The sequence below is a fragment of the Thermobia domestica genome, chromosome 1, assembly GCF_964235325.1.
Source record: "Thermobia domestica chromosome 1, izTheDome1.hap1.1, whole genome shotgun sequence".
NCBI lineage: Eukaryota > Metazoa > Arthropoda > Insecta > Zygentoma > Lepismatidae > Thermobia > Thermobia domestica.
The window spans coordinates 285,302,672-285,318,324 of NC_137454.1; the positions used below are offsets into that span (position 1 = coordinate 285,302,672).

The window sequence follows — 15,653 nt, forward strand, 5'->3', positions numbered from 1 at the left end:
TTGTAACTGTGAGAGGACACGCAAGATTCCAAAACGAAAATTCAAGTATCTTTTGGACCAGAGAATATCACGGAAAATGAGCATTGATAACATTGACGCCCGAACAAGCAAATCTCTGCCAAAGATTTTCCCCGTAAAGTGAACAGATTTAAGGGGAAGACAAACAAGAAAGACGCTGGAAGTGTTGAAGGAAGTCCATCAACTAGTGGGGTTAGGCATAAGTACAGGTTAAAGATACTGGCGTCGTCAGGGGAATCCAGCGAAGCTGTTGAATGGGGAAGCACGTCGGGATCTGACTTCAAGGCGCGACCAAGAAGGAAACAGCCTAAAGCGCATCTGTCTTCAAAATACAGCGGAGGCAGCGTTTAGAACTGGAGCTTCAGACAGACAGATTGCTTTGATCGCTTCTGCCGTACTTCAGGACGCGAGGCTCATAACGCAGAGGACAAAAATCTTGTTGTTGACAGATCTAAGGTATGAAGAGGAAAATATAAACTGGGTGAGAAGATCCAGAAAGAAAAGGCTCACCTAGGCCGGGCGATTACAAGTATCTACTTCGACATAAAAAATGTTGCAACTTTTGTGCAAGAAAAAATTAACGGCAAACTACGAAGACGAGAGGTTACAGAAAAGCATATCACAGTTCTATCGAAACCCGGTTCAGAATACTTGGGTCATGCCATACCTCAGGCACTGGCAAAGATATTGCCGACTCTATATTGGAGCTTTTAGAGAAGAACCAGTACGACCTGTCAAGTCTTGAGGCAGTCGGCTCCGATGGTGAAGCCAAGAACACAGGATGGGATAACGGCGTGATAAGTCAGATACAAAGATCCCTAGGAAAGGAACTGTAGCGTCTCATTTGCCTTCTTCATTCCAACGAGTTACAATTTCGACAGCTGGTTACCGAATTGGATGGTGGGATGACCGGACCCAATGCTTTTTCCGGCCTCACCAGAAAGAAATTAAAGAATTGTGAACGTTCACCGATCGTCTCCTTTACATCCATTCCCGTTGAGGGGCAGCGGTGACTCAGTGATAGCGTTCACCTCTGGTGCTCGGAGAAAGATAAAAAAGTGCAGCAGCCAGAAGACTCCGAGATCAAGCCGCCCACGTGACTTCATTGTTCTGAAATTAAACTTTACAGCTGAAAATTACTATGACATGATTAATTGGCCTAATGTTTAACAGAGCCGCCAATCACATGAAACATAACGGATCAGCAGCTTGAAGAAAACATCCGAACTTCAGCTGCTCTAACAACAACATTACCTTGCCATTGTCAAGCTGTGGAACGTACAGTGAAGCTGGTGTCCGAGACAGCGTCGAAAAAGTGTGGCAAGAACGCAAGAGATATCTAAGTTAGAGCCAAACTGAAGTCTAGAACAAGAATGCCCCGCTTCGAGACCAAGAAGAACTACGTGACCTAAGGTCAAATGTCAACGTATGGTTATTGGGTGGGTGTAACTCGATATACAACCATCTCTCCGTGGTGAGTTCTGGGTTATTTTGCGTACAGAGCAAAATAAACGAAGAGTTGCACAAAGAAAATCGTGTTATAACAAGGGTTATGTCTATAATCATCGTTAACGTGGTATTCCAAACGAACTCTGGACATTAATTCCAACAACTGAGCTAATATGGCTGTACTTTGACTCATAAAAATTTCAAAATTATTTACTGGTATTGCTACAAGTTTCTTTTAATAAAATAATTGTATTATAGCCATCAGGTAACTCTAAAAACGACCACAAGTAGCTTTTCTGTCATTGGTGTTGTGCGTTTTGCCTAACCAAATACTTAAAAACTTTAAGTCCGTTGGGGCAGGGTAAGGGGTTGTCAAAAATTTTTTTAAAAAAATATCAGTAAGGTCGGTGCTACTCATGGCACCCATGCCGCACTAGCCGTCATCGAATTTCCAACAAAAGTTATATATATATGGTGCCTCACCTAACTGCGACCTAAAGTATTTCCAAATGACAAAAAATGTGACAAATCTACTTACGTAAGAATGTACCCATATCAGAGGCCTATAAAATTCTGTAAACAACAAGTGTCCCTAGGGGTCGCATCATAGGGCCCCAGGACCCAACTTTAAAATTTCAAATAGAAACCCCCTATTTTAATTGCAGATTCTGATTTTGCGATCAAAACTAAGCAACTTTTACTTGAAGCACCTTTTCGTTATTCTAATAGATGGCGCCGTAATCCCAAAAAATGAATATCATCGTTCGTACGTACGTCCCTAACTTTGCGACCTCAAATATTTCCGAAATGACAAAAGGTGTGACAAATCTATTTACGTAAGAATGTACCCATGTCAGAGGCCTATAAAATTCTGTTAATAGCAAGTGTCCCCAGGAGTCCCATCATAGAGCCCCAGGGGCCAACTTGAAAACTTCAAATGGAAACCCCCAATTTAATTGCAGATTCTGCGATCAAAACTAACCAACTTTTACTTGAAACACTTTTTCATTATTCTAATAGATGGCACTGTAATCGAAAAAATGAATATCGTACGTACGTCTAACTTTGCGACCTCAAATATTTCCGAAATGACAAAAAATGTAACAAATCTAGTTACGTAAGAATGTACCCATGTCAAGGGTCTATAAAAATCTGTAAACAAGTGCCACCAGGGGTCTCATCATAGGAGCCAAATTGTAAATTTCAAATAGATACCCTCTATTTCTATTGCGGATTCTGATTCTGAGATCAAAACTAGGCAACTTTTACTTGAAACACTTTTTCGTTATTCTAATTGATGGCAGTGTAATCGAAAAAAAAATATCGTACGTAGTCTCCTAACTTTGCGACCTCAAATATTTCCGAAATGACTAAAGATGTGACAAATCTAGTTACGTAAGAATGTACCCATGTCGGGGGCGTATAAAATTCTGTAAACAAGTGCTCCCAGGGTCTCATCATAGGGCTCAACTTGAAAATTTCAAATAGATACCTCCTATTTTTATTGCGGATTCTGATTCTGCGATCAAAACTAAGCAACTTTTACTGGAAACACTTTTAATACATGGCAATGTAATAAAAAAAAAAAAAAATGAATATCGTTGTACGTACGTCCCCAACTTTGCGACCTCAAATATTTCCGAAATGACTAAAGATGTGACAAATCTAGTTACGTAAGAATGTACCCATGTCAGGGGCCTATAAAATTCTGTAAACAACAAATGCCCCCAGGGGTCCCATCATAGGGCCCCAGGGGCCAACTTGAAGATTGTAAATGGAAATTCCCAATTTTTATTGCAGATTCAGTTTCTGGGATCGAAAATATTTAAATTTTACTTGAAGTACTTTACGTTATACGCCTAGATGGCGCTGCGATCACAAAAAAATATCACCGTACTTACCTGAGATTGATGATAAACTAAATATCTCAAGAAATACACGTGCAATTAAAATGCACGAAATACGTGTCCAATATTTCAAAAAGGCTTAGTATAAAATAAAATTGCTTTCATTTATATTTCAATGCTACCGTGGTAGACCATTACGATATAGATAGGAAAGTTTTTTGTGTTTTGCAACAAGCAACATCTTCCCTAGAATTGTAAAGATCAAGTAGACTAATATGTTTGTTAAATATCACGTGACACGGACAGATTAAGTAAAAATCATTATTTCACACTAGTACGTAAAAGCAAAAATGATAAATAAGATTTCACAGAACAAATTTGGAACACCGGATAAAGCGCAATGAAACTTAATTGATATACACGGTTATTGTAAATGATCTTCCCGGTTTCACAGGTTAATAACTCACGTGTGTTTAGTCAGAATGACATACTGCTTATGTTAAATGACAGAAAACTCAACATTATTTTTTGTTTATAAACACATGTGTGTTATGTTCCTTGTCAAAGTTGCTCAATATGAGTGCAGTTTGTAATTCAACATACATACATCAGTTTGATAGTTTAATTCTTGGCACACTCTTTTTTACATTCCGCAGCCAGGAGATTTATTTGCTTCTTAAATGCATTCTCAAAGTTCAGTTTAATTGTTAGGGATTGATGACTGATACACTTGGATTTAACATAGAGGCCTAACCCTAACTTCGTTGAAAATTCCGTTTCACATGAAAGTAGAGGAAAAAATCACCATTGTGCTGTCTTCGTTTCCTGATATTTAGATTTACTGTTATCCTAGTTAAGCATACCTTTACTAGCCACATAGTATTTTCCCGTTTTTTTATTCCAAAGAAGTTGATTATCATGACTCTCCTTGCCTCTCACGACTTGGTTGTCTAAAATTAGCAGATAAACAAAGTGTAACTGATGTTTCACAGCATGTGATCACTGCGCATCTTTCTTGGTATGCCTGTGAGCAATTCGATGGTAAAACATAAATACTGCATTCCTGATGACGTCAAGTTCAATAAGAGCAAAATCATCAATAACCCTTTGACGATTATCCAAAGTGGTTGGCATTGTTTGATATACTCGGATTTTTAGATAAACCCAGAAAAAGTAGTCTAGTGGCGATAAATCAGGGGAACAGAGAACCAGCGGGCTACCCAATACAACCTCTTCTGCAAATCCATTATTTAGAAAATTCCGTGTTGAGAAATTGCTACATATTTACACGGTTGAGCGGTCCTGCATATCTTGCTGAAACCATCTGTAGGCAAAATTGTCTTCTGCAGTGTCTCTTATTGCTAGAACTACTTGATTTCGAAGCATCTTCTCATACAGTTTAGAAGTCAAATTGTTATTAATAAAGAAAGGGACCAATTATTGTATATTTAGCACTACCGCCCAGATATTTAACTTTTCAGGATGTAGAACGTGTATGAAAGGACCAATGAGATTGTTGTCAAATCAATACCTGCAATGAGTTCTGTTAATGTAACCGGTTAGGTGGAACCGGTGACTTCATCAGAGAACACATTGCTGGTAAGAAAAGTAGGATCATCATCGATTTATTTCATCATATCTTCACAAAATTCTACACGTCGATCAAAGACATATTCATCCAGCTTGTGTATCAGGTGAAATTTGTATGGGTGGAACTTCATTTTCTTCATTATTTTCACAGAAATATGACTAATGTCACGTTGTTCAGCAGTTTCATGAATGCTAAGTTGAGTATTTTCAACAAATAACTGCAACGTCAAGGTGTTCGTCGCCGATTTCGGTAGACCAGGAATGTTATAATAATAGTTACCGTTTCCTCGACGCGTCTTACGATGCATACAACATTAGATCTCGAAATGGGATTGTGTGGAACGCGATTTTTTTTTCGTTAAATATTACCCTTACTTCAGCATATGACCTTTGGTGATTGCCCCATCCTGGTATCATCGAGATCGTTAGAACTTTACTTTGAAAGCTCTAATAAAAACCAGTTAAAATACAGCTTGAGTGTTCAGAGGTTTTCTGTAATAATGCCTCTTGCTACCAATATCTAATGGCTTCTACGTTGCTGGACCGTAATTTACAATCAACCATAAGACTTTACAGAACATGATATATTGGTGACACATATGTGTCTTCTGGTCAAATGTCATTTGTTTCGCTAAATTTATAAGAGCACATTTGCTCTCTTAGGTCTATAGATCATGCATGTTCATATTTACTTTCACTTCTCAAATGGAAGTACATGCAGTTTCAAATCAAATCGTAATTATGCACTATCTACATAACCATAACAACAAAATGATGATGTCCTTTTAAACTTTAATAGATCCACTGATCAACTTTACGTGTTCACTTTCACTTTTACCTCCCAGGTTTATATATATCTACATAAACATGATAAAAAATTAACAACTTAATTCTCTTTTGACACGATGTCCAATTATCAATTGAAACTTCATGTCCCAACGGAAAGCTAGAGTTAATCAACTTTCATAGTATCTACAAGCTCACAGAAAAGATCTCCGTTCTTGAAGAATATTGTTACAAACATGTTTATAACAAGTCTTAGCACCAACATCACACAGCATGTCCAGTTCTTGAACCAGGTTTTCATTTATCAACCTCAGGTGACATACAATGATATTATTATTATTAATGCGATTTATGTTACCTAGGAGGACAACGAAAAAAATACATAAACTAAAAGTTGCGTATTTTCGGTCGCAGTATCCGAGTCTGCATTAATGTAGAAGGTTTCTATTTGGAATTTTGGGAAGATGAAGGCAACTTTATTTTATGTTAGTTGAATAGATGCTTTAAAATCATTCGACACGTACTTAAATTGTAAGTTCATTTCTCGAGGTATTTAGTTGATCGTCAGCCTTAGGTGGGTGACGTGATATCCATTCTTTTGTTATTACAGCTCCATCTAGTTGAATAACGGAAAAAACCTCCAAGTAAAAGTTGTTTACTTTCAATCGCAGAATCAGAATTTCCAATAAAAATAGAATGTTTCCATTTAAAATACTTAACTTGGCTCCCAGTGCCCTATGATACGACCCAGGGAGGCACTTGTTGTTTACAGAATTTTATAGGCCCCTGACATGGGTACATTCTTACGTAACTAGATTTGTCACATTTTTTGTCATTTCGGAAATACTTTAGGTCGCAGTTAGGTGAGACACCCTATATATATTTGGTCTAGGAATTAATTCGTGCGGGTGGACAAGAGATGGCGCAACGAACGGAGCGTCCCACAGTTCCGTGTATCCACACATGTGTTGCAAACCCCTGTCATCGCGTATCGTTCGTAGTATAGGGCAGTGGATTAAAGCGTCAACAACACCAGTTTGTAGTTAAGTGAACATGGCGCAATTTGTGTCTGATAAAGTGTTTTTGCGGGGTGTCCTGCTGCATTACTTTAACATGCAGAAAAGTGCGACTGAAAGTCATCGTATTTTGGTGGAAGTATATGGTGACCATGCTCTAGCTGAGCGAACGTGTCAGAAGTGGTTTGCACGGTTTAGAAGTGGTGATTTCGGCTTGGCAGACCAAGAGCGAGCTGGACAGCCAAAAAAATTTCAAGACGAAGAATTGACAGCATTGCTCGAGCAGGATTCGTGTCAAACGCAGGAACAACTTGCAGCAGCATTAGGCGTTGATCAAACACCAGTCTCCAAACGCTTGAAAGCCATGGGAATGATTCAAAAGATGTCACATTGGGTTCCACATGAATTGAAAGACAGAGACGTTGAAAGACGAAAAACCATTTGCGAATTGCTGCTTCAACGACAGAGCAGAAAGGGGTTTCTGCATCGAATTATTACGGGTGATGAGAAGTGGATCCATTACGAGAACCCTAAACGAAAAAAGGCCTGGGTGAAACCAGGTGAACCAGGTCCATCACAACCAAAACGAGATATTCACTGTGCAAAGGTTATGCTGTGCATATGGTGGGATATGAAAGGTGTGGTGTACTATGAGCTGCTGCAACCGGGTGAAACTATGAATGGAGAACGTTATCGACGACAATTAATGCGTTTGAAGCAAGCTCTGGCCAGAACACGACCAGAATGGGAGAACAGACATGATAAACTTATTGTTCAACATGATAACGCTCGCCCACATGTCGCAAAACCGGTCAAAACCTATTTAGAAAATGTCGGATGGGAAGTTTTACCCCACCCGCCGTATTCACCAGACGTTGCTCCTTCGGACTACTACTTGTTCGATTGCATGAACAACGATTTGATTGGACAGCGGTTTACTTCTTCAGAAGATATCGAAACATGGGTCTCTGACTGGATCGCTTCCAAGGATGAGGACTTCTTTCGCCACGGAATCCGTACATTGCCTGACAGATGGGCGAAAGTGGTGGCTAGCGATGGACAATATTTTTCTTAAGGTATTTATGTATTTTGTGTTTGTACTACAGCTTCAATGTGTGCGTACCAACCTCACGAATTAATTCCTAGACCAAATATATATATATATATATATATATATATATATATATATATATATATATATAAATAATTCTTTTTCTTCTTGTTCCTTTTAATGTAAGAACATCGGTTAACAAGAGAGGAAAGCAGGTTTTTTTCTTTGATTTTAGCATTTCAGGTCCTACTGTTATTATCTTAACGCTCTGATAATATCTACCCATACATATTGTACTTGGTTTTCGATTTTACACCGTGTGCGTGGGTTATCTTGGGGTTCTCCCATTTCCTTTCACTTTCTTCATTCTACCATGTCATTTATTTCTCATCATCATCGTCTCCTTTAGCCTAGCCGGCCTAACCGTGGGATAGCGTGCGAGCGGTCCCGGGTTCGATTCCCAGAGGGGCCACTCGGTCGAAAAAGTGTATAACGCTTTTTCAGGCCAGCCACCCTAAATGAGGTTTTTCTGGGTTTTCCTCATTCACACCAGGCAAATGCCGGGGTGGTACCTAACTTCTAGGTCCCAGGCCGCTTGCTTCCTACCCTTTCCCCGGATAGTGTGCTCGCCGAGCACGCATGACGGGCTAAATGGCCATAGATGCTGAAAGCCCAGAAATCTAAATCCTAAATAATCGTAGAACTCATTTTATATTCTGCACGCCATAAATGTCTCTCTCTTGCAAGTTAATTACAGGAAATGATTATTTCTATTAATGGAGATAGATAATATTTCTAAGACAATAAAAAGTCATTTCCCCGTCTTCTGCAAGAGGGGCTCAGCAAACAAAATTATTATTGGAACAATATTATCCGTGTATATATATATATATATATATATATATAAAATTCTTTTTAATGTAAGAACAACTGTTAATAAGAGAGGAAAAGAGAAGTGTGCTTTTTCTTTTAGCATTTCAGGTTCTATTGTTACCATCTTAACGCTTTAATAATTTACCCATACATATTGTACTTGGTTTTCAATTTTATATTATTATGAAATTATTGTATCAATAAATAAATACCCATTGAATTACCAACCCTGCCATCCCTTGCCATTCCAACATTATGCCACAAGCCCGACTGCGAAAAAGAAAGAAAATAAACAGTACAATTGTTTCATAAAATTTCCATTATAACAACACGTATTACTTATGTCATTATAATACAGGCAAATGTAATTTTTTTTTAAATACGTAGTGTTATTATGAAAGTTGTAATTTATTATTTAGACATATTTGTGTACATTCTATACTTCCGCGTGCGGGGCCTGATGGTGGAAGACGGAACACCAACATTGTTAAGTGCGGAAATTTTATCCACACTTAATAAAAATTAAAAAAAAAAAAATCTTGGAGTGTATTGCCTGAGGAGTATGCAACCCGAAATAAAGATTTAATTTTTTTAGCACCTCTGGCGGAAAGTTGTGAATTACGTACCTACGACGGTGCTTGAAGAGGATGGCTTAGCCATTCGATTACTACTGTGCAAGTGGGCACTATCTGTTCTGCTATAGTCAACTGCGTATAATGTTATTATATATCACGAGTTTCAGAATTAGTGAATTTTACAGTTTATTCCTGAAAAAAGATATCTATATTCAGATATTTTCTAAAGTATTGGTAACTAATTTCCGAAAAGTGTTATTTCGGTTTGGCGATATTGTGTGGGTGAAAATTTATGTAGTGTGACACCAACTTCATTAAATCGAGAGTGAATGGAATTATATATCACTTTCGTAAATGGGTGAGTTGTTATAATAATTTGTTATATTCTCTGATTTAAGGTGTTACATTAGTTAGGAGTAAATATACTTTATATCTATTTAAATTATTTAACAGCGTGTTATTAGAACAATTTTGAATAGGTTTTTTTTTTTTTTTTTTTTAAAAAAAAAAGAAAATTAATGTTATGGAATTGTGGTAGGGTAGATGTTGCTACTCTGTTAGACTCCTGAAATATACTTACAGTAAAAACAGTTTTTTTCTAGTACAAAAATATATATATTAGGATATAAATTTACATATGTAGGAACTACTGTTCTTGTTAAAATCCATTTGAAAGTATATATTATTGTTATAAAGTTCTCAATTCACATATATAAGTTTTATTTAACTATCCTAATAGCATCTTTTTGATTATTTATATCATGGTTTTTTGTTTTGATAAGCTGAAATACGCAGAAATCCTACAGATGAGAATTATTATAGAAAATATAGTTAAGATTTGCACTAGGAGGATCTCGCCTAATTTCCCTCATTTAACAATTATTACTGTAGGGCATGTTTCCCTTTATAGATATTTGTCCTGGTCATTAACGGCCGGTGGCCCACGACGTAGCCATACCTAAGGCACGTTACAAACAGTAGTAATCCAATCTTCAATAAAAAAAAATAAAATAAAATAAAAAAAATAAAAAAAAAATTGTTGAAATTAGTTATGGTACATGCCTTACATACTTGATAGGTTTAAAGTGCTGGAGTAAAATCCGTTTTCTTGAGACTATAGGAGGGAAAGTACAACATAATACATGTATATAATGTATATACATTTGTTTGTTACTTTGTAGGTTTCTTGTTGGAGTTGTTAAATATATCCGCATTCTTTTTGTAGTATAAAAAAAAAAAAAAAAAGTTTGAATTTTGGATGGTTAGATGGCTGTATTGTAAAACCGGATTTCTTGTACGAAACAAATGCTTGTAAGTGTGCAGTCGCTACTAGGCAGAAATATTTTTCTGGTGGGAATATTTTTGTATATTATAGCATTAACTTTTATTTCTTCAGTATTCATAAATATGGAAAATCATGTGGGAAGACCTGGTCAGCTCGTTTTAAATGGTTTTGTAGGAGGAGAAAGGGGAGTATTTATTCCGCCTAATATAGGTCAAGGCTGGGATTTGTCGTATTTGGAAGGGGAAGCAGAAGCAAGTAGGCAACATTTATCGTCGTTCACTGCTGATAATGTAACTGGCCTGTCTTCAACAGGTGTGTGTTCTGACTTTTCTGATAGCAGCGAAATGTTGAGGGACGAGTTGGAACCTTTGTGTGTGTCTACAACAGGTAGTCGTAGCTCCCTTAATCCGTTTAATGACCTTGATCAATCAGCTGAGGAGATGATTGCAAGAGAAAAGAAAAGTACAAATCCATTTTGCGATAAAAGTAAAGTTGAAATTATGCGTAATGAACCTCAGAACGTACGTTTACTGAATAGTTTTGTGGCTTTTAATTTTAATATGGAGAAATTAACGGTTAATGCTTCTTGTAATTTGTTTAATGAACACGTACGTAGAATTCCTGTAGTAGACGGATCAGATGATGTAAAGCTTCTTCAATTTATGAGCGTAGTCTATGGTGTTATTAAATTGAAATTATTTCCTGTAGAAACCGTTCTGATTGCTGCGTTAGGAAAAGCGCAAGGTAGATTAAATCAGGAATTAATTTCCTTATATGAAATGACTACCGAATGGTCACAAATTACAAGTCATTTGTTTCAAAATTTCATTACACCATTAGGTAAGCGAGCCATCATAAATAGATATATTAAGGTTATGCAAAAACCCGAAGAGAATTTATTAGATTATGTAAACAAAATAATAGACTCATATGTTGTTTGTTATGGATCACTAAATTATGGGAATAGTAAAGAAGTTATACAAATTATTATGGAAGGAATGAATCCCCACTTAAAATATGACATATATAAGTATCGTTACCCTACGTCAGCGTTTCCCAACCGGTGTGCCGCGGCACACTGGTGTGCCGTGAATGGGCTGCTGGTGTGCCGCGAGGAAATGAAAACAAAATTATTAATTATATAGCAACCAAATTACAAGACAGGAAAAATGTGTGTTTGTATTTCACATTACTATGAACCTTTACAATGGAAAAAAATACTGTAATTGTAATATAGTATTGTATATACATACATTACTACTACACAGATTGTATTTCGAAAACATGATTTTATTAATATTTAAAAATTGTGATGTATATTAACCATATTAATAAATTATAATTTTCACACTGTGTTACTTGTCTGTACATTTTTAATGTTCAAAAAAAGTATTTATTATCATTGTTATGACTATTATTGCTTCTTTATCGTCACACGTTATTTGGTAACTTAAAATTTTAAAATCTCATTATACCCTTTCGACAAAACAAACACTCATACAAATTACCTCCATCTGACAAGAGACTTATTTGTTCGCTTGTTATTTAGTGATCTTCCTTAGTGAAAGGTTGGATACAGTCTTCAAAAAGAAAGTGTATTTTTAAAAGCCTGAGTCCTATATTTCATTGAAATTGTTTTCTATTTTTGAATAGAATGAAAAATAAGTATAATGATTTACGATGGGGGAAAACCAGTGATCGAGCTTTTTTTCTCTGTGAGAAGATCAGTAATCACAGAAAAAAAATACAACGGTATTTTCTATTTACTACTACTACTACTAATAAAAATAATATCTATGAGTGTGCCGCAAGAATTCAAGTTACACCCGTAGTGTGCCGCAAGTTGAAAAAGGTTGGGAAACGCTGCCCTACGTCATTAGATGAGTTGTTGAGTGAATTAAATCTATATGACTTAAATCAAAGGAATTTGGAGGTATACAGTGCATTAACGAAGGTTTCAAGTAGAGGAGGTGAAGAGCGCAAACAGGTTTCCTGTTATTTTTGTGGTGGACTGCACCGAGTAGCCAACTGTCAGTAATAAACAGTATTTGCTGAATAAAAAGTTGTTAAAAGCGAACATGGGGATGAATATGGAAAGACGCTTTGCAGGGAATAGTTCTAATGGTGCGGATGTTTCAAATTATTTCAATAATCAGTTTATGAATAGTGATAGGGAAAATAAGAGACGCTTTGCAGTTAACAGTGATCGGCAGCAGTATACGTTTCCTATAAAATTGAACATGGGTGAATTAAAATTGAACACGGGTGGGATAAAATTGAACAATGAACTACTGATCCTACATATACAATATATATAATGTAGATTTATATCGAGTTTTTGCAATACCTGCGATACTAAGGCTTCCATTTAAAAAAAAGGGGGAGGGTTATTTTAGTTGTTTTTATAAGTTTTATTTCTTTGTTCGAGAATATATGATGTAAAATGAACACCTCACAATAAAGCCCATTCTTTCACCTTTCATGTAAGCCTTATTTGAACTCCGTAGGCCTATTCGTTTGGATTTAAGAGCAATTCCAACGATTTCTAGCATTTCTCCAGCGTTTCAGCAGTTCAGCCTCCTGGAATTCCATGAAGCGACCACGGGAAATTAGGGGACTTTTGATATTTTGTTCAGGACTCCCAACAGAACAAATCTTCCAACCTTCAGCTTTAGATTATTTTTCGCACGGTTCAAACCTCAAGTGACTGGACTAGATTCAACTGTAGAATTTAATTCTAATTAATTGGAAGTAATCTGAATTTCTCGATTTAGACGAAAATTTCTGAGATTTTTCGGCCGAATTTTATTCTTAAAAAATTATATATTGCGAAAGCTGATTGAAATTTAATATAACCAATGAGGCTTTATATTGTTATTTTGCACTGATCAACTCTAGTTTTGAAAGATAATGGAGAATTGATCAACATTCATAAAAGGAGAGCTAAATTTTACCGAAAATATCGGAGCATATATTTTTTATTTACTTATATATTATGTGTTTGTTGTTGTCGCCTTGTGTATGTACATTACTCTAACGTATTAGTACATATACAACCATTAAGTCGTTCCAATAAAATTTGTTTTTGAAAAATTGAATCTTGGTGTTTGTTTTTATATAACTTAATTATTTCCCATGTTTGATTTCTTTGCCGAAAAAAGGAATATCGGATAATAATACCAGCTGGACAGAGAGGAGGAACCTATCCATCAAGTCTCTTCTGCCAGACCATTCTGATCGAGTTCAAATCGACAGTTATTATAATATTATTATTTTATTTTATTTTTATTTTTATTTCTATTTAACTCTTGATTTGGGTTCGATTGGTGAGGTTAGGCGGAAAGGACGCTGCAAGAAGTAATCCAACAGAAGCATACATTTTAGTTTACGAACATCTGGCGAGTTGATTTCCAATTACTTAAATATTTTTGTTTATTCATATATTTAGATTAATAAGTACAGAATAACAATCGAACAGAACTGATTAATCTGACTGCTGCTGAACTGGCGGGAATTTGGATCCCGATCCCCTGTACACTAAATAATATCATTGTACTGTACCTTTACATCATTTGATACGTAACTTTCCACAATTATAGTGTTCATAATGCTGGAAACAGTATTATGCTGCAACTTTACACTACATGTACAAAATGAACTAAGGGTCATTTAGCGCATGTTTCAGAATTCTCCCACTTCTCCCACCAGAGATTCAAATGCAATCATTAGCAAAACTCCGTATGTGGTCATATTTGATGCCCCATAAAATCATTAATATTTATTTCTATGATCTCATATTTCGTACAGTTGTACATTATATACAGGCAAATACAAAGTTCATATAGGACATTCTTGGCTCAACTCCTTCCCAGACTTCTCATAGCTTAAAATAGTGATCTGGTTTATGCTAATTCATGATTTTGTTGCTTGTGGAATTTGGCATTGTAATGGAAAAACTCATTAGCACTATATTAAAGATCACTTCATCCCTTTCCAGTAGTGTTTCTCTCATATTTGTACCACTTTTCATTTGCAAGATATTGCATTTAGCGTGCAGCCGTGCATCCTAATTTTCTCATCATTTGGCGCATGTCATGTTGGAAATATAGCCACTGCTGGCATACGGACTGGGATTCTGTATTTTTAACAAATGTGTTTAAAAAACAAGTAACAATACGTGTGAAAATTATAAAAAAAAAAATCAACAATGGACATGCAACCACCATCGGGTGGTTTTCAGTGGAATGACTGACTTATTTTCTAGCATCATCTTAACTGGACCAGTGTACATACAGTCCTTGATATATACTTTCCGAATTATAACAAAATGACGCTGGTGCTTGAATGAGCCAGGTCAAACGACGATACTCAAGATTATTTTGCATGTAGTATTCGTGAATATCTCAATCACATTCTTCCTAAAAGATTGTTAAAATAGTTTATTTGACCAGTGTGTGCTTCATTTTTTCTGTAAAATCACGTATACAGACCTACTTCCAAAGAATTTGCCGAAGTTCCCAGTGATATTGCCAGAGGTGTTACAAAGATTTAGAACAAAAAACACAACTTAGAGCACAGTTGTCGCATTTGTATTGAGGTTGGTTTATCCTTTTCACCATTTATTATGCTCATAACGTTTCACATGATAATGGATATTCAAAAGTTTTGCTGTATACAATGAATAGTAATACAACATGTGGGCAAACTGCATATAATGTAATTAAATCTACAGGCAATGAGTGTAGATATTTTCTTACTCTCATTTTAAGTTGAAACTATAAGGATGCCCTACAATATCATCGTTATTTATTCTTTCATGACCTCATATTTCGCACGGCTGTAGATTATGTGCAGACAAATGCAAAGTCCATGTACCTAGGTAGACATGATTTTATACCGCTATAGTACTACAAATATCCGAGTTACGGAGGCTTCTAAACGAATAAGAACGCTACTGAACAACCATGATACATTCATGTACAAAAGTACCACAATGTTGTATATCATGAATATCATGATGAGCAATTACGGACTATTAGGATGAAAGTTATATGAGATTTGAATGCCGACCCACATATTGTAAAAGTACTGCATTTCAGCATAAATTAATAAAGGAGTTAATTAACTTATTCCTACTAATTATGAACTGGTGTAACTTATTTC

General features: G+C 36.0%; 1 protein-coding gene across 1 annotated transcript in view; it reads right to left on the reverse strand.

The window, feature by feature from the left end:
- Positions 1-15,653, reverse strand: part of Rassf (Ras association family member) — a 154,022-nt gene that overhangs the window by 17,974 nt on the left and 120,395 nt on the right. The gene's annotated exons all lie outside the window — the stretch shown is intronic.